The sequence below is a fragment of the Anas acuta genome, chromosome 1, assembly GCF_963932015.1.
Source record: "Anas acuta chromosome 1, bAnaAcu1.1, whole genome shotgun sequence".
NCBI classification, from domain to species: Eukaryota; Metazoa; Chordata; class Aves; order Anseriformes; family Anatidae; genus Anas; species Anas acuta.
This window is the reverse complement of record NC_088979.1, coordinates 88377781-88401081: the sequence shown is the minus strand read 5'-3', so window position 1 is coordinate 88401081 and position 23301 is coordinate 88377781. Positions and strand designations below refer to the sequence as shown.

At 34.3% G+C, this 23301-nt stretch overlaps 1 protein-coding gene across 3 annotated transcripts in view; it reads left to right on the top strand.

Annotated features, from left to right (window-relative positions):
• IL1RAPL1 (interleukin 1 receptor accessory protein like 1) overlaps positions 1 to 23301 on the top strand; it is a 754490-nt gene that overhangs the window by 163475 nt on the left and 567714 nt on the right. The gene's annotated exons all lie outside the window — the stretch shown is intronic.

The following is a 23301-nucleotide window of genomic DNA, read 5'->3' as shown; positions in this document are numbered from 1 at the left end:
GGGGAAAAAAGGGGAAAAAGGGGAAAAAAGGGAAAAAAGGGAAAAGGGAAAAGGGAAAAAAAAGGGAAGAGGGAAGAGGGAAAAGGGAAAGGAAAGAAGGAAAGAAGGAAAGAAGGAAAGAAGGAAGGAAGGAAGGAAGGAAGGAAGGAAGGAAGGAAGAAGGAAGGAAGGAAGGAAGGAAGGAAGGAAGGAAGGAGGAAGGAAGGAAGGAAGAAGGAAGGAAGGAAGGAAGGAAGGAAGGAAGGAAGGAAGGAAGGAAGGAAGGAAAGAAAGTAAGTAAGTAAGTTAGTTTGCACTCATATCCTCCTCGTGTGTATTATGAAAACAAACAAACAAATAGAGAAATAAAAGCTTTTCTTCAAATTTGTGTGTGTTATATTAAAATTTTATATTATTTATATTATTTATTTTGTAAATACAATTATTTTATTAAAATATATATTTTTAATTACCAGTAACTAAGTTTTTACTCTTAATTCTTTCATAGAAACAAAAACTTCAAAATATTTAATTTAATTAGACATAATAAATTTTAAAAACTGTTGTTGTTGAACATTATTTGCACATTAAAACCTAAAGTCATTTTGAACATTAAAATAATTCCTTTATTACATGCCTATAACATGACATACCACCAATGTATGTTGATTGGGAGTCGTTCTAACTCTGTCTAACTACTTTTCACATCAACATGATGGACTTTTTTGTTTGTTTGTTTTTAGTATGAACTCAAATTATACATTGTTTGTACATACTAGGCTTTCATAGTTTTCTTCTACTCCTCTGACGTTTGAAGCTTACTAATGGCTTAATATTTCTAAAGATACAAGATATCTAAACAAATATGGGCCTAAATCTTTGTGTATTTCGATGTGAAATTTAAAATTCAGAAAGAGGATAGCAATAAATAATGTCTTTGGTTGTACAGCACTCTATAACATCAGTTTATTTTTCACTGTGAAATAGCAATATGGCTTGTGAGGCACAGCTTGAGTGTATGAGAGAAGTGTGACCATCATTGCCTGCTGTGCCAACACACTGCTGTGTCTCACAGGAAAAACAGCAGAATGGTATCTGCTAGTATTTGTAGGATTAACCCCTCATGTAAATTCCAGCTGTTGCTCGTGTGATTGGTCTTCCTTAAAGCCAAATAATTCTTCCTGTGACCAGAGCAGGCAACTGTGTATAAACTTGGCACTTAAAAGCCCAATCTGAATTATTCAAAGAAATATGATTTCTCCACAGTCATTGGAAGTCTCTTTTCTATGTATTTATAAGAGCAGAGTAGTATGCATGGTTTAGATGTCATTGCTTAGATGTTGCTTATCAACTATTTCTTATTGTGATTTTATTTTTCATGTTAAAAGTTGTATTTCTGCTTTTTATTTGCACATCCAGGGCAGTTTCTAGCCATTCCTGCATAGGTGCACAGTGTGTACTGCCAGACATAGAGAGCATCCTAGAGAAACACACTTCATTTCTGCCATTTCCATCTTCACTCTGAAGAACTTATCTCACCGGGATGGCAGAATCCTGGTATCACCAGCACTACTGAACATTTCTGAGTGCCAGAGGCAGTCTGAGTCACTTAGCGTTGAGACAGTAGGGCTTTTGAGAGCTGCCTGTGGCACAGAGCCCCATTAAGTCTCACATTGCCTGTGCTATCAAAGGCAAAAAATAAAGCTTCACAATCTCTGTGTATGAAAACACTGAACTCTGAGCAGGTTGAATTCTCATACAGTAAGAGATATGAATAGTGTACATGTTCAAGCTCACATCCTTGGATTTATTTTCCTTCATATCTAAAATCATAATAACAGATTGCAAATTATGGATTTCCATTCCAAACTTGACGGTTTCAATGATTCCTTCTTGTTCTCCCTGTCTTTATCACAGTTGCCTTCAGCAATAGATGCACACCTGCCAACATGAGTCAGAGAAAAGTCAGTGGTCCAGTGCTAATAGAAGCACTTGATTAATCACCATCTTGCTGACAAGCTTCTGTGTGATGTATGTGTGTAGGCTGGTAACAGATGAGTACTTTGTGTAACACACGAGCCTGAGATTTCATTAATATCTATAAAATTTCTGTTAAAATAAGGAGTATTTTCAATACAGTTTATTATACTAGACACAAATGTAATAAACAAAAAATAAGCCAACAAAAAAAAAAAGCCCTGTTCATCCTCATATTCTTTCAGTGTTGGATATTCTATGTTTTGACAAGTTCTTTTTTGTTTCTATTTCAAATTCTTTTTGCAGAACTATCATTAGTCCAATAAATAGGTAATTCAAAATTTAATGTGATGTTTAGACTTATTTATCAATTGAAATATTTAATTCTATATATTATGCTAAGTTTTGGGGGCAGGGAGTATCTCTTCCTTATTCTCCTCCACTACATCATAATGGCATTCTATATTCACCTGAATAATACAAAATATGAGAATTTTTAGAAGCCTTCTTTCCACATTTTGTTTTTCCAGAGACCTGATATCATTAGCTTCCTGCAGTTCTGTTTCTCTTTGTTCTACCCCTTCTTCCTTCCTTCCTTCCTTCCTTCCTTCCTTCCTTCCTTCCTTCCTTCCTTCCTTCCTTCCTTCCTTCCTTCCTTCCTTCCTTCCTTCCTTCCTTCCTTCCTTCCGTTCTTTCTTTCTCTCTCTCTCTCTCTCTTTCTCTCTTTCTCGCTCTCTTTTCTTTCAACTATGACAGTTGTTTGATTCTCTACCTAGCATTCTTTCCTGAAAGTTGAACTCTTATTAATTTTGTAGATGGGAATATAACAAAAGAAAATTCCAGAGACATATGGATGGGATCAACAGAAATTAACTGTATGCATAATTCTAACATACATATAAACCACCACGTCAAACAAATTGTCTTAATTTGGAAAACAGAAGATAGCAGAAGATAACAGAATAGTGCAATACTGTATTCTGCTATATGACAAAATACGTCAGCATGAAGAGAAACATCATAATTAGTGCAAGTTTCTCCATGACAGAATAGTGTTTTTTTTATAGTTTATCTTGAATATTATTTTAATTCTCCTTATGATCTTGTTTAGTTCAGTTTCTATTCCTGTGTTTAAGCATCTGAAACATTTATCTTCAGTGAATGAGGTAACAGGGTTCTCCTGTAGCTGGGGAAAACAATGACGCAGAATTAGCTGAGAGGGCAGGGGATTTCCAGAATTCACTACCTCCTGTTTTAAAATGACAGTCTACCTTTTGGTAGTGTCATAGCACTGAAATCTTGAAAATTGGAAATGCAATAGATAAGTAATTTTGATCTTTGCTACTTAGATATGCTTGGTGTAAGTCTAATTTACTATTGTCTATATATAGCTTCATTGTGCCCCCCCTCCCCCCCCCAAAAAAAAAACAAAAAAACAAACACGTTTTCAATTTCATATATTGAGTGTTTAAAAAATCATTTGATTTTAAAACGCTTTTCTTGGCATAATTTTGGACTCCAGAGCTTTAGAATGGAATCATTCTAATGCATGTATGCAAGTGCCTATGGCTTATGCTTAGAGAAATATATTAATAGTACTGTTCTCCCGTTATTAAATATTACTTTAATTATGCTCTGATTTAGAGAAATAAATGTAGTAGAAAAATGAAATGTAGTAGAAAAAATAGTTGTTCAAACAGATATCAGTTTTTTAGAAACAAATAAAACATTTAAATCATTAATGAATTGTACAATTTCACTTTGATTTTACTGCACTCTCATGGGATAAGAAATTAGAAAAATGCCTCCTTACTGTAATGCTCATCGTCAAGTGGAACATCTTGATTGTGCTAGGATTTATATATATACATAATATATAATAATAATAAATATAATAAATAATAAATAACATGAAAGAAAGAAGAAAGAGAGAAAGGAGGAGAGAAAGGAAAGAGAGAAAGAGAGAGAGAGAGAGAAAGGAAGGAAGGAAGGAAGGAAGGAAGGAAGGAAGGAAGGAAGGAAGGAAGGAAGGAAGGAAGGAAGGAAGGAAGGAAGGAAGGAAGGAAGGAAGATTATGGAGAGAACAGGAATGTGCAGTGGTCCCTTTGTGTAAAGTTCTGTTCTCTGAAGTCAGCCAAGGCTATACAGAACTCTTGATCAGAGCTCCAGGCTCCCATTGCAACTGTTTTTATTCCACCCAGACAAATTGATTGATATTCTGGCAGCTGTGGACTTAGATATGCTGAAAAAGGAATATCTAATGTCAACGATATTCTAGAGAGCATGCCTATCTAACAATAATTCTCTCCTCTAGTGTGCTAATTCAGTGGTAGAATCTGTTTCATTTTCACATTCTTTGCAATTTTGCACTAGTTTATCTGGTATGTCTGACATCTTGGTTTATTCATTAATAATACAAAGAGAGAAAGAAATAAGAGCATATTGAGAATGATTTCTGTATTCCTTCAGATTATTTATGTATCATTTTCTGCCCTTTTAAGTTGTGTTGTGTTTAAGTTGTATTAACAGCCAGTAAAATATGCAAACAAAACATCTTTCTTTTCAGTGAAGAATAAATAAACTTACATTATCACTTGTAGTTCTGCTATTCATTTTGGTGCACACACTCTCACCTGAAGCCTTTCCAGAAATGTTAGTGCTGATGATCTATGGCAATCTACTGCAATGACATCAGTACTTCACAAACATGTTCGGTGAGACACCTATGTAGAAGATGCTTCATAACAACCTTGTTCCTTTTATTCCACATCGCTTAAGGCAATAAGAAATATCCACTAGAATATTTTGGGAGATAAAATTGACCTTGGAATTTACATGCTAATATTGATTTTTTGTATACCTTAGTCATTTCAATTACTGCTTCAGATGAAAAGGAGAAATGCGTAACTTTGATTCTCTCGTATGTCAAACTAATGACATAATATATTTTTCCATATTTTAAATAGAAAAAAAAAATGGAAAAAGGTTATTGGAAGTTCAGTAGATTTCCTTCACTATATATATATAGTGAAGGAAATATATATATATATAAAATATATATATATATTAATATATATATAAAAGTGAATATGATGTATTTTCCCTCATTTATTGCATTTTGGTTTTATATAGCAGTCACAGATCATTTCTCAGTCTATGAAAACCATACTTTTCTTTACATTTTATTTTTTAGTATTCACTAATCTAGTATTTCTGCACCTTCACTTCTCTAATATGGTACACACTTTTTATATTTAACTTGTAATTAGTAGATTTAGATATTAAACATTACATACACCACAAATGGAATATCTAAAAGAATCTAGTCAGAAAGCATTGGACTTTGGCAAAACTAAGGCTTTAAGGAAAGCTGAAGAACAAAGGCCTCAAAATGACAAATAGGGGTTAGCACAATTCTAAACATTTAAATTAATCCACAGAATCACAGAATTGTCTAGGTTGGAAGAGACCTCAAGATCATCGAGTCCAACCTCTACCTAACCTAACGCTAACAAGTCCTCCACTAAACCATATCACTAAGTTCAACATCTAAACATCTTTTAAAGACCTCCAGGGATGGTGACTCCACCACTTCCCTGGGTAGCCCATTCCAATGCTTAACAACCCTCTCAGTAAAGAAGTTCTTCCTAATATCCAACCTAAAACACCCCTGGCACAACTTTAGCTCGTTCCCTCTTGTCCTGTCACCAGGCACATGGGAGAATAGACCAACCCCCACCTCACTACAGCCTTCTTTAATGTACTTACAAAGAGTAAAAGGTCGCCCCTGAGCCAGGCTGAACAATCCCAGCTCCCTCAGCTGCTCCTCGTAAGACTTGTTCTCCAGACCCCTCACCAGCTTCGTTGCCCTTCTCTGGACTCGCTCAAGTACCTCAATGTCCTTCTTGTACCGGGGGGCCCAAAACTGAACACAGTACTCGAGGTGCGGCCTCACCAGAGCCAAGTACTGGGAGACAATCCCTTCCCTAGCCCTGCTGGCCACACTGCTTCTTATATTATTATCCAGGATGCCATTGGCCTTCTTGGTCACCTGAGCACACTGCTGGCTCATATTCAGCCGACTATCCACCAATACTCCCAGGTCCTTCTCTGCCAGGCAGCTTTCCAACCACTCATCTCCCGGCCTGTAGCTCTGCTTGGGGTTGTTGCGCCCTAGGTGCAGGACCCGGCACTTGGCCTTGTTGAACTTAATACAGTTGACCTCAGCCCATCGGTGCAGCCTATCCAGATCCTCCTGCAGAGCCTTCCTACCCTCGAGCAGATCGACACACGCACCTAACTTGGTGTCATCTGCGAACTTACTGAGGGAGCACTCAATGCCCTCGTCCAAATCACTGATAAAGATATAAAAGAGGACCAGCCCCAGTATCGAGCCCTGGGGAACACCACTATTGACTGGCCTCCAACTGGATTTGACTCCATTCACCACAACTCTTTGGGCCCGGCTCTCCAGCCAGGTTTTAACCCAACGAAGCGTACACCAGTCCAAGCCAAGAGCAGCCAGTTTCTTGAGGAGAATGCTGTGGGAAACAGTGTCAAAAGCCTTGCTGAAGTCAAGGTAGACCACATCTGCAACCTTTCCCTCATCCACCCAGCGCGTCACTTTGTCATAGAAGGAGATCAGGTTTGTCAAGCAGGACCTGCCTTTCATAAACCCATGCTGACTGGGCCTGATCACCTGGTTGCCCTGTAAGAGCCACGTGATGATGTAAGTGATGTAAGTGCCGTGTAATTTTTTCTGTTGGCAGTGGTGAAACCAGATCTTTCATGTAACTTATGTCTAATGTTGAGTAAATAACTTCAGTCTCCAAAAGAACTTTTCACATGGCAAAGGAAAACAGATTAATTCAATTAAAATTTTTCCTTGTAGGGTAACTTTATCTAGACATGGTTGATGCTACTTTTCTTGACATTTAAAGGCAATTTATGTATACATTAATGGTTTTTTTTTGTTTGTTTGTTTTTTTCTCTCTTTCTGTTTTATTTTTTGTCTAACACAAAATATTAAAATGGAAATTATAATTTTATTTTATGTAAATTAGAAAAACTTACATTTTATGTTGGTTGTTTCTGTAATCTTCATATTTTGAAGTCAATTTTTCATTTTCTTCAAAACACTTTTTTTTCTTCTTTTTTTTCATAAAGACAGAAACCTTGGAATGTACAAGATTACATGTGGAAGTAATACTGAGTAAAAAATATATAAAATACACATGTAATATATATGTAATATGTAACATAGTCTCATAAAATATCAAATGCAAGTGGATCCCATCATGGTAACTTAAACATATTAAAAATGTAGAAGAAAACACAAGCCTTTTCTTCACCACATAATTCTTCTTTCCTCTTAGATGTCTCTGTAAGCAACAGAAGGCTTCTACAGTGTTCTTGATAACTCTCAGCATGGTTTCTTGAAGGACATTAAATGTTTTAATCTTGACTTGTAAGTGGGTGTGGATGTCTGCCATCATAAAAGGATGTATTTTTTTTTTTATTCAGAATTCCCTTAACTGTATTTTACTTAAAGTGGGAAGTAACTGTGCATAATACTCACTGTGCTGCACCATAGTGAACAAGAATTCTTAAAGCTACTGATCTAACACATAAATAAAATAACGTAACTTCTTTGTTATATAGTAATTAATCTAGTTTAGATATATTGTGATAATCACTATTGAGATGAGGTATCGGATTCCTTGTTAAGTTGTGCTCTCATATTTTGTTTTAATTTATTGTTTTATAGTTAAAATTAAGAATGTGTATAAAACTCTTCATGAACTACATCTTTGATTATCTCATCTTATACTGAGAAATACATTTTTCATATAATCTTTTACAGAACACATTTATATTATTTTTGTTATTATTTTAAATAAACCGTTGTAAATTAATAACAATCAAGAGACTCAGAATGTTTTTACCAACCACAACTATGTTAGCAAAACTCACAACTGAGAGCTGGTAACATGAGCCAATGTGCTGTGGGGGAATACATAAAGTCTAACAAATTTCTGAATCAGAAACACAAAAGTAAATAGGAAATAAGTGTTTAACAAGACCAAATGCACTAGTTAAATAAATATGTGGTTCATAAATAGAAAATTTGATTTTCTGTGAGATATAAACTATTCCATTGCTTTTCCTGATGCTTCATATAGAGCTACAACCACGATGAAGAAGTATTTGACAATATTTTAAGGCAGAAGGCTAGAGAAAGGAGAGGAGAGGAGAGGAGAGGAGAGGAGAGGAGAGGAGAGGAGAGGAGAGGAGAGGAGAGGAGAGGAGAGGAGAGGAGAGGAGAGGAGAGGAGAGGAGAGGAGAGGAGAGGAGAGGAGAGGAGAGGAGAGGAGAGGAGAGGAGAGGAGAGGAGAGGAGAGGAGAGGAGAGGAGAGGAGAGGAGAGGAGAGGAGAGGAGAGGAGAGGAGAGGAGAGGAGAGGAGAGGAGAGGAGAGGAGAGGAGAGGAGAGGAGAGGAGAGGAGAGGAGAGGAGAGGAGAGGAGAGGAGAGGAGAAGACCTGTTAAAAAATATAAGTGATTAAGAGATTCACCTTTGGTGGTTTCAGATATACCTCCACATTTGCCTTACTTTAAATACACCTGGACCCCAACATCTTATGTTCTGCACAAGGTTTTTCTCTCCCCCACAATGCCAGTAGTTTTTGCTGACCTAGGCATTTAAGTGTGGTGGTTTTACCCTACTATACAGCTGATCTCCACCAGAACTGCTTAACTTTGAGGAGGGGGAGCAGTTGTGCTCCCCCTCCTCAAAGAAAAAGGGTGAGAAAATGGGATGGAAAGGGCTCAGGGGGTGAGATAAAGATATAAAGATAGGGAGATTACTCAACAATTATCATCACAGGCAAAACAAACTCACCATAGGGAGATTAATATAATTTATTGGCTATCACTAGCAGACTAGAACAGTGAGAAACTAAAACCACCTTCCCCCCTACCCCCATCTTCCCCCATTCCACCCTCCCCTACACCCCACCCCACCCTGAGCAGCACAGGGGAATGGGAAAACTTTTCTCCAGTGCCTGGAGAACCTCCTCCCCCTCCTTCTTCACTGATCTTGGTGTCTGCAAGGCTGTTTCTCACACCTCTCTCTCTCCCAACTTCTGGGAAAGAGAAAAAAAAATCTTTTATTTTTATTTTTATTTTTTTTTTTCCCTTCCTTGAATCTCCCAGAGTCCCAACCAGTGTTGCTCATTGCCTCGACTCACCAGTGGCATGTCCCTTTTGGAGCTGGCTCTGATCTGGCATTGGGAAGCTGCTGGGCTCTGCCCACAGAGCTCACTCCTGCAGCCCCCTTGCTACCAAAACCATGCCATGTAAACCGAATACATTAAGTAGCAATGCAGTAGATTACTGACATATTGACATAAGAAGGATTTATATCTTAATCCGGTTTTATGCAATTATAGTCTACCACTGTTGTTTTGGAGGTTGATACAGATCCAGATAACCTTGGAGCACACCAGAAACAGCTAGGGTCTGTCTGCACAGATCCATACAAGGGTTTCTCTGACTGTGCTCAAAGGAGGATTCTCCTTCAAAAGATAATTTCTTCTTCCCTTGTATGTGCCCTTTCAAAAGGAGATATCCCACAGTTTCTTCCTAGCTTCTGCAGAAGCAATTCAAGCAAGGAAAATGCCTCAAACAAAGCAGAGCTTCATCCAATCTCACCTGCTCAAGGCCACTATGTAAACCTGTTATGTAACTAGAAGTGCAAAATAGACCTGCAGTCACCTCATTCTTCCAGAGATGCCTTTGAAAAATACCTCCAGCTTTTACTTTCTGTCATATAACAGCATCGTTTCTGGATCAGAGGAAATCCTTTAACAACCTTCAGAGTTGCTAAAGGTCTCTCTACTTGTTATTTGCAGAGTGCTAACTAACCTATCAAATGTGTTGCTTATCTTGCTTTAAATGAAATTCTGCCAGAGCATAGTAGAGACTAATGTTTTTTTCTTTAAAAAAAAAAAACTTTTTTCTTTCTTTTTTTTTTGTTTTTCTTTTTTTTTTTTTTTTTTCTTAAAAAAGACTTTTTTTTTTCTGATCTTAAATATTAAATAAATCCAGGTGATTATTTTAGATGGTCCCTGAAAAAAAAAAAAGCAGACAGAGAGCAAAGCTTATGATTCTAGTCCCTACCCCTACTTTATCTTTATTTAAGTAAAAGATACATTTAATTAAAAGATCACATACTCATTCACACTTCCTTGCTCTCAAAATGCAGGTGATTATAAGGCAGGGAAATATTTTTGTGAAAGCTTAAAAATTCTGTAAATATTAAAAGGAAAAGAGTCAAGCGTGAGCTCATTCTGCATACGCAATTGCCTCCAACTTCTGTTATTCCACCAAGTGAACAACATTGCCTCTTACTCCAATATCCTTAAGCAAAGTGACATTAAATGGAATATAGGCTATAGGCTGATGATCAGAAATTAGAGAACATCTTGTTCACGTGCAGATACTCTACGTGATATCCTCTCTTGATTGCCATTTTTTGTAATCTGATTGGGGTTGTGCTGAGCAACGTTTAACCAGGCTGCTTTAAATACAACTTCAGAGAAAATATATGCGTATATAAATACAATTCTCTTATGTATTATTTCAGTTGATCCCATCATAATTGTGTGTCATTTTGTGTAATATTTTAATCAGAGTTTGAATGCTTTAGACAGTTCTGATTAGTTTAGACATTTTGCTAGCTTGGATGTTCTTCAGTGTTAAAAAATTCCATGCCACCAGTCTTTCATGTTGATAACACTTGTTGTAATCACATTTTCAAGTATGCAAATTTTTTTTTGTTGTTGTTCACAGATTTTGAAAAAATAATTAAGTAATTAAGGGAACATATGGGGGAAGTTGATTTTTCTATAATTTATTACAATTCTTGTAACAATTCTGAATTGTCTTCATGTTGAATAGTCTGCTAGTACCAAAGAAATGCCAGTGTTGTTTTGTATCAACTGTAGAAGTATACATATACGATTTTGAATTTCTGTAATACCATCCTCACTGAAATGTCACACTGCTTTAAAAATATTGTTTTCTTTCTGTCTGTGGGAGAAATATGAGCTTTATTTTAAAGACTTGAATCATTCACAGTGCTAAAGTCGCGTTTTGACACAAGATAAATTCATGCTTAAATTATATAGATGTCTTTTAGAGAACACCTGTGAAAGAAATAATTAACATGACTTCTCTTCTGCTATTTCAGCACAGAAAGGCATAAAGAAACTTAAGACAAAGTTCAGTTTGGACTCAAGTTTCTTTTAGTGGACTTGTAAAATTTAGGCGTTGCTATGAGTGTATGAGGAAGGCTGGGGGCTGACACTAGTGTGAGCTGAATAAATAACTTCTGTGAAATATATCAGTACTGAATATTGTATATATTTAAAACAAAAACAAGGAAGGAAGAAAGTAAACAAAAAATACAATGCTATCTACCTGTCTTCCTATTTATCTACATATTCATGTATAATTAAAATTGCTTATGATAGCTTAAGATGTCTTGTTCTGGTGGAGCAGACTTTGGAACTGAATCACAGATAAGTGTTGTCTACTTAAAAGTCATCTTTTGAATATGTCTTTTTTTTTTTTTTTTTTTTTTTTTTTTTTTCCCTTAAGAGACGTGACATAATAATTTTTTGACTCATCTGTACATGATGGTTCTGGGACTCATGTTTTTTTAAACTACAAACTAACTATATTGTAAGTGCCAAGGTGTATTGGACCATGTGGTCTCATAGTTTTTCTTGATTTTTTGGGGAATCAGAGAGAGTACCATAAAAATTTCTGTCAATATACAATATAGGGCTTTAGATAATCCAGAGGGGTGATTTTTTTTTTTCGTTTGTGGGCAGCTGTTTTATCTCCTAACTGAAAACATGGTTAAAACTGAAGTGCCGTTACCTATTGTCTGTATCATTTAGAAAGGAAATTAATGTAGCAGATTTTTTTTTTTCATTACAGATTGACATGAAATGGAAACTACTGCAAATTTCAGAGTTCAGTGTGGATTTTAGAAACAAATTTACTGGTTTCTGTAGCACCTTTTAGATGATTGATAATATTTTCTTCTTATTCTTCTTATTATTATTAATTTCCCTCTTATTCCCTCTTAAGTTATGTAAGAAATTGTACTTCATAACTCAGCTTGACTGAAAGGCTAATTTTAGCTATGATGGGTGCTTACATCTAAATTGATCAATAAATTAAATGGATTGCTTAAGTTCTACTGTCAAAACAAAGGACTGTCATTGGTTGCAGCCTTGTTGACATATCATTTATTAACATCTCAAAGAACTGTAACTTTTTAAAAGTCTTTCCATATCCTTTCAACTTTTAAGAACTTGAAGATGTCTGTACCTTTTTCAAAAGAAAATAAAAATTTGTCCTTATTGGAAAATGACAAAACATAGTCAGTAATAGAGACCAGCACTGAAGGTCAAAAAATCAACTAATCTGGGAAGAAGGTAATTGCCTTGATAGCTGCCTATGTCAGAAGTATGTTTCCTGGCAGATGAACGCAGTTAAATTTTGTCCCTATAGCAAAATTTTCACTTGTTCAGAATGAAATAATGTAGGTGAAAGCTGTAGAATTATTGGCACATGAAGAAATACATATGAATTCCCATTCACTGAATGAGAAGTCATTTGTGAGCAGTGTAGCCCCTTGAAGGTACTAGGCATTAAAAAAAAAAAAAAAAAAAAAAAAAAAAGGCTTCATTCTCATGTTTACCACTTCCACTTCCATGAGGCAAAATTAATTCTGAAAAAAAAAAAAAAAAAAAAAAGCCAGGACCTAAGGGAAGACTTCTGGCACTGGAGTGGTCTTGGAATATGTCACCAAAACTCTTATAAATCATGTCAATTGTGCTGCAGATTCCAGTATTATATGATGAAGTACAGTTTGTGTCTCAATAATAACTGCCATCCAAATGAGAAATCCATAAATCCATGAGAAAAATGAAGATGAGAAACAAAAACCTTTTTCATTACAACTGACCACAAAAGATGGTGTTCAAAATGGAACAGTAATAGGCTAATATTTACTTTAAGAAAGATGTCATGAATAATACGCATGTTTTTGTGAAAATGTTTTCTCTAATGCTTTCTTTTAATCAATTCTCACTGTAGATTGTAGATTATTGTTACGATCATACTTTATATTGGTATACTGATCACAGCTGAGACATTCTCTTACTGTCCTTTTACCAAAAATTGCATTGAATTTTTTTATATTTTATTTTAAAAAGGGGAGTGGGGGACAAGGAGAAGAAGAAGAGGAAGAAAGGCTGTAGGAGCATTGAATATAGATAAAATGCTACCAATCTTTTCAATTATCAAGGGACTTCCTATGATTCATCCACAGAAAGAAAGAACATATTCTCTTAAATGTTGTGTTTTAATCACAATTACATAAAGGGAATTTAAACCATGTTGTTTTAAAAACAAAACAAAAACAAACAAACAAATAAACCAATTTTACTCCAAAAAGCAAGCAGTCTCTCTAGATTCAGCTCTGTAATTCTCTGTGTTCAGTTATGCCTTTTTTCGATTAGTCTGCATTTTAGAAATGACCACTGCATGTTTATTTCCTACAGCAGAACTCCTATGATATGGTTCCATTAAAATAAAATAATAATAAAGCACATTATAATCCGTATGAAAAATTACTTAACATATATACATTTTAGACTGTAGTTTGAGAAATAAAATGAATACTGAAGCAGAAAGCCAGAATTTTTAGAACTGAAAGAGGTAATTAAATAAATCCATTCCCACTGATGACCACTCTTATTGGCACTTCTGTAGTCTTCCTTTTACACTAGATGTGTCTATATTACAAATAATGCTCAATAACTAATGACACCATTACATACCCATAGTAAATTGTAAACCAACATATAATTTCATAATCTCACTGGTTGACCAATTTTATTTTATTTATTATTTATTTTATTTTCAATTATTTTGAAATTATATTATAATGTTATGAAGTTATCTGGCCACCCTGAGTCAAATTGCAGAGCTTTTAAATATGAAAACAAAAAGCATACTCTTGTAATTGTAATGTCCAGTGTAATTTTTAGACAATGTACCATTTAAAAGTATAATTCTAATAATATTTTACACAGTATTTGTTTCTTTTTAATTTTTTCCCTGATGGTTCCATCATTTACTCCTAAATCTGCATACAATATACCGTCCAGTATATCCGCAAAATGACTTTGACTTTGAGCTTCAGACTGAAAATAGATCATCTCCAAGAATAAAAAGAAAACCTTAGGCACTCTAAAATTACCAGAGGGTCATTGAATCACAGATTTGCAGGAGATTTTAGATACTTGAAGCTTCACACAAAAAATTGTAAAAATACTGTAGTCTAGTCTGGAGCAATTCTCTATAAGCGTCTACATGTAGGAATATGACTTTCATACTTTCAAAATCCTAGCAGTGGCTGTACTGCATCATTAAGTGCCTAAATATCCATGACAATCTTGCCCATGTTCCCCCAGAATCTGTCTAATGCATGGAATACCTACAGTGAAATGACTCAGGAAGGAAGCGTATGTTGGTATACACAAAAAATAAATAAATCTGCATACAACTGTTGTAGAGATATATGATTCTTCTACCAGTTTAAAGACAAAAAGATTTCATCATGTAAGCTGAAGTTTCCAGAGTTTCTGTGTAAACAGTCATGAGCTCCATCTCTCAGGTGGCATTCAGTAGAACACTATATGAGTGCAACACTGACTAAAATATTATAATAATTGTAAAAAAATCTAGTTTTCATATTATGATAATTTAATGAGTTTTTCTTCTTAGTGAATCAATACAACATAGAAGACATCAATGATAAAAATATAAATATATTCTTAATTATTTCAAATGTGTTTTATATTAAAAAAAAAAAAACACATAAAACTTGACATAAAAATGAGAATGACTGTAAAAGTAAATATCATAGCAAGATGAACAAAGCATTTCAGAAGTGTATTGTGTATTGTATTTCTGGACCTGAACATACTCTATAGAGATAGTCATAAACTGTACCTCCAAGTTTTATATACCAAAATCTATTACTGACTTTGTTCCTGCACAGAAAAGGGGAATATAAACATGGACACTTATTGACAGTATTATTTTATTTTCTTGGCTGCTGGTGATCACACAATAAAAATATTTGAGTCCAGGAAAGAAAGGTGAAGTTCAAATTCCTTCTGTAGGTAACTTTTTCTTTCCAAGAACTTACCTACAGATATCTGCAAAATATCTGCTGCAAAAATGTGCTCATAAATCTAATTAGTAAAATGGATTAACCAAAATACAATGATACTTTTGAAAATAGTTGTAACAGCAGTCTTATTTCTTACCTTAGCATTAATTTTGCATTAGATATTATGATCTCAAATGATCTAATTTTATTTAACGTTCTGACCCACAGCTGTCTTGATCCAAAGAAACCTTGAAGTGCTTAGGTCATTAAGACCTGCTATATACCCAGCATACACATTGCTGCTGCTGTTTTCTCGTGCTTGATTTTTTTTCCACAGTACATTGGAGCTTTTACTTGCAAAATTAACTAAGTCACAGCTATTTTGCCAATTATGTTTCAAGAAATCTGATTTGGTTCTAGTTTTAAATTTTTTCAACATAATACAGTTTCAACAATATAAAGTTAATTCTGCAGTTTCAGCGGTCACAGTGACTAACTTTTTTGCACAGAAGACCTCTTCACACTTGATTTGTTCATAAGTTTGCAATACAGCTATTCAGCTGACTTAGAATACTGTTCATAGCTTCAAGATTTCAGGCTAAAAATAATTATATGTTCAAGTTACATTATGGAAATAATTAATTAAATAAATAAATCCCTGCAGCCCACTGGCCCTGAGCACTGAATATGTAAAAATAGCTTCTCTCACTGATTCAAGGAGATAAGTTTCAGCTTCCAACCTGACCGTTTGGGGCTGTAATGACTACATTACATTTTGGCTTTACATCAGCCTTTTTTAGTCTTTGTTACTGAATTTTATTGCCTGAAAATATTCAATGATAATTGAGAAAAATTACATCCTTTGTTCCATGCATCACTAAAAATAGATACTTTTTCTCATTTAAAAAGTTACATGAATACTCTTATGAAATATTTCTTTGTGAGACACTGATGATTTAAGTGTGTTTTCCTGGGAAATGCTGTTTCCCCTTTATTGTTGAAAATGTAGGTAAGAATATTTAAATTGCAGGCTGTATTCTCTTTCCCACAGAGATCCTTTGTGCCTATTTAACTTTGAAAATAATGTTTTGTTTTGTTTTGTTTTGTTTCTTTTTCTAAATCCATTTAATTCATTTTTATCACAATGCTCTACAGCATCAGTAACAGAATTAAAATCCTTAACTAAAGTCTTGGATTAAAATATTGCTGAATGAATGGCCTCTTTTCCAGTGCAGATAGATTTTGGTTAATGAGAGAAAATTTTGAACTGCAGCTGTCATATTTTAGACATTTTTTCAATCTTTCATATATGTGGTAAATTCTATATTTCCTAATAACATCTTAAAGATTTTCACAAAACTGAATCCTTGTTGATCAAGAGAGTTTCTGAAAGCACTAAAACTCTTTGGATGGGTGAACTGCAATTAAAGACAAGAGAAATCATTGAGATGCAGCTGAGGGGAAAAATTAGGGGAAAAATGACTGTTTGATTATGCATAATGGTAAAATATTTTTTTTTCATCTGATTATTAAATATACATACATGATTACTAAACAATAATTAATTAAGTCATGCCTCAAATGTGGAATTAGATATTTCTAGGATGTGAGTTATATTAGTACATTGCTTATTATTTTTTATAAGCATAATTTTATTAAGCATGCATATGTTATGGAATTTATGGGACATGATGACATTTCATTATATGTGTGTCTTTTCATTATGATACTCCTTGTGCTACAGAGGTGACCCTGACAGATCTCAGTAATCTTGTATATATTGTAAATATGAAATGTCATTTTTTTTTGGAAGGACATATTTTACAGAGTTCCCATGGGTGAATTCACAGTAATTAGATTTAACAGGTAATGTTATATGTGAATATAATTATAATTAGCCAAAGTAGGGATACTAATTTCTTCTTCATTTGATCATCTGGGGTGATCTTTCAGTCTTCATTTTTGCAAATAAGTGAATCAGTGAATTGTAAATTAGAATTCTGAGAATTAGTGTTTGGAGCAGACATACGGCAGGGCTTGTTGATTCTGTAGGTTTTGTACAGACCTGTTTTGCAGATGTGTAATATCATGGCCTTATAAATAGCAAACAATTAGACAGTAACTACAGGGAAATCATTTATTTTCATTGTTTCATTTAAGTAAGGTTTATTTATGAATTCAGTTTAAGACAGAGTTTTAATTTAAAAGTTGGGAATATAACTGGAAAAGCAAGGCATTTCTCCTCAGAAGAGTGTAGAATCAAACTCTAAACAAATAAATAAAAAATGATAGGACATATCAAAAAGTTCCCTGAAATAAGCAATGATTATGACAGTGCAGAAGCTCTTAAGTATTATTATCATTGTATTGTTTTCTGTATTGATTATTTATTTGTTCACCTAAGAGATGGAGGATGGTTTCAAATACTCCTTTCCAAATACTGAGAGCAGTTTTTTCCCCTACTACATGGAAATGTTTAAAGCAGTACATTATACCAGAACACTTTATTTCCAGTGCTTTCAGTACTACTTGATCTGTGATTTCTTGAATTATTCATTAAGGAAGTACAATGTACATTAGTCAATTTCAGACATAGAAAAACCAAAATAAATAAATTTACCTTTAAAGGGGGAAATTATGTTATTATTAGAAAACTTGCTTCTTTTTAAAAAAAATAAAATAAAATTATTTTATTATTTACATAGCCATAATTAAGCCATGGTGCACTTCATTCCTACATTAAAATTAAGTAGAATAAAATTATCACTTTTTAATAACATCAAATTAAATGTCATTAATGAGAATTTAATTACCATGTTTCACATTAAGTATAATTAGCTAATGATGTATAAATGTATATCAAACACAATTTAATGATATAGCACTTCAAATAATAAAATAGCTAATCTAAGCCCAAGAAGTAATTAAGATGTCATATGTGCCATTTTTCATTGTTTTTCATTGTTCATAAGAAAAGTTCTGGTAAAATATACAAGACCAAATTTGCCCTTTTGCCCTTTGAGTTTACCTACCCAAAGCCCTCTTCACCATTAGGCATGTTTTTTTTTTTTTTTTTTTTTTTGCTTTTTTTTTTTTTTTGCTTGTTTCTTTGTTTGTTTTAAGTTTGCAGTTACATACATGTTCTTGTATTTCTCTGCCTTTGTGTCATTTTCATTCGTGGTAGGGAAGCGTATAGTGTACATTGAGGGTCACTCCTTTAAACTATTATGTAGATTTTGTTAGAAATGTTGGGTTCGTTTTTCTTGTTTAGTTTTGTATATTAAGAATTTGCACTAAGGAATTTATTTTAATAAAATGATCATTTTCTAAGAGAAAAAATCAAGATTTCTATGGTGAAATTTCTCAGATTTCTGAGAATTTCTGCTCAAAAATAGTGAGAAAAGCAAGTACATTCAGTTTCCTAGTGATAGCTTAGGGTTTTAACTTAGATCTCAACTTGCAAACTACCCTGCAAGTCAGCTGCAGTCCTGTAATACTTATTTGCTGCCTTTCCAGTCATTTAAGGAAACAAAGACAAATCAAAGCCCAAGGTAACAATATCCCCATGGTTCTTTACAATAACATTTTGGAAAAATAAGCATTACTGGAATGTAATTTTTAACTCCGTTTATCATGTTGATGTCTTAGGTTAATGTGAAATTTATAACTCAGAAGAGAAGTGAAAAATATAAAATTATATATTGTTTGTATTGAATTCAATATGTGAATTGATTACTTAAGGGTGCAGTGGAGTTCAGAGCCATGTACAAATCTGAGTCTGAAATGTCTTGCAAAATATTTTGTTATAAAGTAAGTAAAATAAAAAACCTGTCATTATTTCTTTAAGCCAACTTTGAATTACAGTGGGATTTCCTTTTTCCTAACTTAAACCAAACCAAAACAAAACAAAAACAAACAACTACAACAAAACATCAATAATAATGTGTTATATATATATATGTCTTTAAAATAGATTCCCTTTAAGCAACCTTCAAATACTTGAGATGCTAGTAGCCATGCCATTATTGCATTGGAAATTTTTCAAATGTGGAATACTTGACATATGATCAGACAAACAAACAAAAACAACAACAGCAACAACAGTATTTGTTGTCTTGAGAAATAAAAGACACAAAGATGTACTATTGCTGAAAAGTAGAAAGATATTTTTTCACTTTGAATTATATCTATCTGCATCTGTAATATTTGTATTCAATATTATTCAAATTGAATCCAATGTTGCTATTTCAGATTAAGGAGTTCATTAATAGACCCATGTAATAAGAAAGATGTAGTATAAATTTGTTGAAGAAAATATATTCCAAGATTGTAAGTCTTTTTTTAAGTTAAGATGCAGGCACATAAATCTAAATCAGCACTACACCCTATTAGAGTCAAAAAGAGTGCAGGGTGCTGTGATTTTCTATAAGGTTTGGTGTTGCTTTCAGATTTATCAGCCAGGTCTCATGGAAAGCATACAGACCTTGTCTAATTTGTATGAGCTGGAGAAGAGTACCTGGTATGCAAAGTCAAAAATGTAATATTATTCCAATCAAAGAGTTACTATTAGTACAAGTTGCTCCAAGCAGTAGTAGTTAGAGCAACCACGTGCGAGGATGCTCTTTCCTGTTTGTCCCAGAAAGAACAAAGAAGACATTGCCATCTACAATTCATGATTTTGATGTTCAGACCTCATTGTACCTGCAGTCCAAAATCCCTAAATCCTGAACTGTGTGGGCTTCAGTACACTGTGAACTCTTCAAGTTGTGCAAATAAGGTTTCATGCCAGTTCAGACTTGACCTGGCTATGTTTTGTTTTTTTTTGTTTGTTTGTTTGTTTGTTTTGTTTTTTCCTCCTTTTATTTACTTCTTTGCTTTGTTCTTGAGTGCTTCTCAGTGCTTCTTGATAGATGATGTGATTTCTTGTGTTCTTCTGATGGTGATTGTCACCAAATAAGAGCACAGGGTTGAATTGTTAGACATAGGAAATGTGCTTACTGTGTGTAGTTCTTTTTTATCTAAATGGTCCTATTCCACACACCGTAGAAGAAGGTATGTGAGCACAACCATTTCTAGAAAAACAAGTTACACTGAAACCAACACAATTTCAGTCTGTTCAGTTAATGTTGTTTATTCCAAATGGTGTGACTGTGAAATCTGAGATACGCAATCTTTGTTATAATACTTTAAAGTGTTGTTATGTTTACTGCTCCTCCAGGTCCCAAATTCAGGTTTAGCCTTCTCCGGGGAGAGGTAGAATCTCAAAGGAGCTGGGTTAGCAAAACACTTAACAATTAGTAGTGAGGACAAAATCCAAATAGTGGTCTGTGTTCCCAGTCCTTTAGGAGCATGATGTGGGTGTAGGCCATTACAGATTTGCTTGGGGTCATGTTTCTACTCTTGATACCAGGGATTGCTTGCTTGGTCTTTCTTTAACAGTTATCCCTAAAAACATTCTCTCAAGGTCCTTTATTGACCACTAATTGACCATTTATCTTTGTAGTCCTGGAGACTCTCTTAATATGTTTTGTTTCCAGGTTCAAAGCTTTTGCCTGCGTCTTGTGCTTGAACTTCTGGGGACCACAGTTACAGTTCCTTGTTTTTTTTTTTCAGCAGATGAAAAAAAAATTTCTTGAGAAAATGTCTAATAACATGTTTTGTTAGTTTAATCTAGTCTGAATACATCACTTTTAATAGCTCAATCTTTAATAATTCAGTCTAGAAAAGTAATGATCCATGAGAAGACACACACACAAAAAAGAAGTAACAAACAAACAAAAAAGCCAACACTACAGAAACAATGTTTTAATACAATGTCGTTTTTAATGCCTAGTAGTTAGAGCAATACCACTGCTTCACTCTCAAAATTACAACATGAGATAAACATGTTCTGCCAGTTATCTCAGATGGGCTGCTGCAAAGTAACACATTAAACAGAAAGTGTTTGCTTTTAATCAGAGGTACCTGTCCTCACATCAATACCATCAAAGTATAGAGGAGTCATTTAGTAAGCATATTGAAATTCAGAGCAGATTTTGCACTAATATTTCATTTTTCACCTCAACTCTACATTTTCTCATATATTGATTTCTCTGTCTTTGGAGACAGAGGTTGAAACTGAATCATTGCTTTGCACATGCCTTAATATGTTTTAAAGCTATACGTGGCATTATATACTTAATAAATATTAAAAAAAATAAAATCCATTCATTGATCCAGACATGTTAGACAGTTTTGGGGTTGTTGATTTGTAGCAGCTGAGGATCTTCATTCTCACTTTCTGTATTAACTGTGAACTCAGGAGCCAAGCATCTGTACTCACTACCTGGGTGCAATCAGCATTCAGTAGAAACTATTATGATAATCCTTTACTCTTGATGTGACCTTAGCATTATTCAGGGTTTGCAATACGAGGTCGGATTTTATTTTATTTTATTTTATTTTATTTTATTTTATTTTATTTTATTTTATTTTATTTTATTTTATTTTATTTTATTATTTTATTTTTTTATTTTATTTTATTTTATTTTATTTTATTTTATTTTATTTTATTTTATTTTATTTTATTTTATTATTTTATTTTATTTTATTTTATTTTATTTTATTTTATTTTATTTTATTATTTTATTTTATTTTATTTTATTTTATTTTATTTTATTTATTTTATTTTATTTTTTTCCACTCGAATGGTGCATTCACTGGAGTAAAACTAGTTTATTAGTATAGAATAGTTGAGAAGAACTATGAAAGGAAGCATTTCAGGGCACTACTTTCTGAGAAGTCAGACAGTACATGGATAACTGTCAATACCATGTTACTGTTGTGATTTTCTGGACAGCAATGTGTGAACATTTGTTGAGTATTTGATGAAAAGTAAGCTAAAAATATCCAGGACATCTATCCTTTGTACCCATGTTCTTTGCAGTTCAATTTTCTGTGTACTCCAGAAATGTTTGTGAATTGTTAAATGTCTTTGATTGACCAATACATCAGAAACCAGACTAGGCATTGAATCTGAGGTATTTTCTGGATGTTCATGATTAAGTGTGGTTTGGGCCTCTATTAAAGAGAAAATTGCCTTTATAAGAACCACAAGACACATCTAATGGGGTGTTGAAATATTATTTTTTTATCCCGTCCTATCTTTGGATAACACAAAGTCTGAAGTGAAGGATTTTCAATTCTAAACCAATTTAGAAGTTTGTTGCATCAAGACCACCATAACCAGGCCTGACCTTAGGTAAAGGTGGCAGGTAAACAATGAAAACAAGAAAGTAAAGGGGAGAAACAGGACAAAGCAATTTAAGGTATTGCTACTTGAGTGTATTTCTGAGTCTCTGAACCTGGCAACCAAATCCCATCTGTACATATGATACTGCAAAACAGAGACTAAAAACAAAAGCAAAACAAAACTGAGTTTGAAGAGGGTGATCCTTAGCCAGCTTTCTCGGTCCCCTCTTCCCTCTAGGTCTTTGCCCCATGGTACTCTACCAAGCAGATCCCTGAAGAGGGCAAAGTCTGCTGTCCCAAAGTCCAGGGTAGCAAATTTGCTGTGCTGCCACCTTGCTGCTCTCTGGATCCAAAACTGAACCATTTCATGATCACCTCAGCCCAGGCTGCCCTTGGGTTTCACATTCCTTGCTGGCCCCTCTTTGCTGGTAAGAATGAGGTCCAGCATAGCACCTCTCCTCAGTGGCTGATCTAGCACTTGAAGAAAGTTGTCATAGATGCATTCCAAGAACCTCCTGGATTGCCTATGCCCTGCTGTGCTGTCGCTCCAATAAATGTCAGGGTGGTTAAAGTCATTCTTCAAACCAGGAATATGAGGTTGCTTCTGACTATAGAGGCCTTCACCTGCTTGGTTCAGGTGGTCTGTAGCACCCTCCCAATAGAGTGTCCCTTGTCCCTGCCCTCCCTTTAATGCTGACCCACAAGCTCTCTGTCAGGTCCTCATCCATCCCCAGACAGAGATTCATGCACTCTATCTGCCCTCTATGTCAGTCATGGAGAGTAAAGTCCCTTGTCTCCCCTACCTGTTCTTCCTGAAGAGCCTGTATTCTTCCATCCTAACACTCTAGTCACGGGAG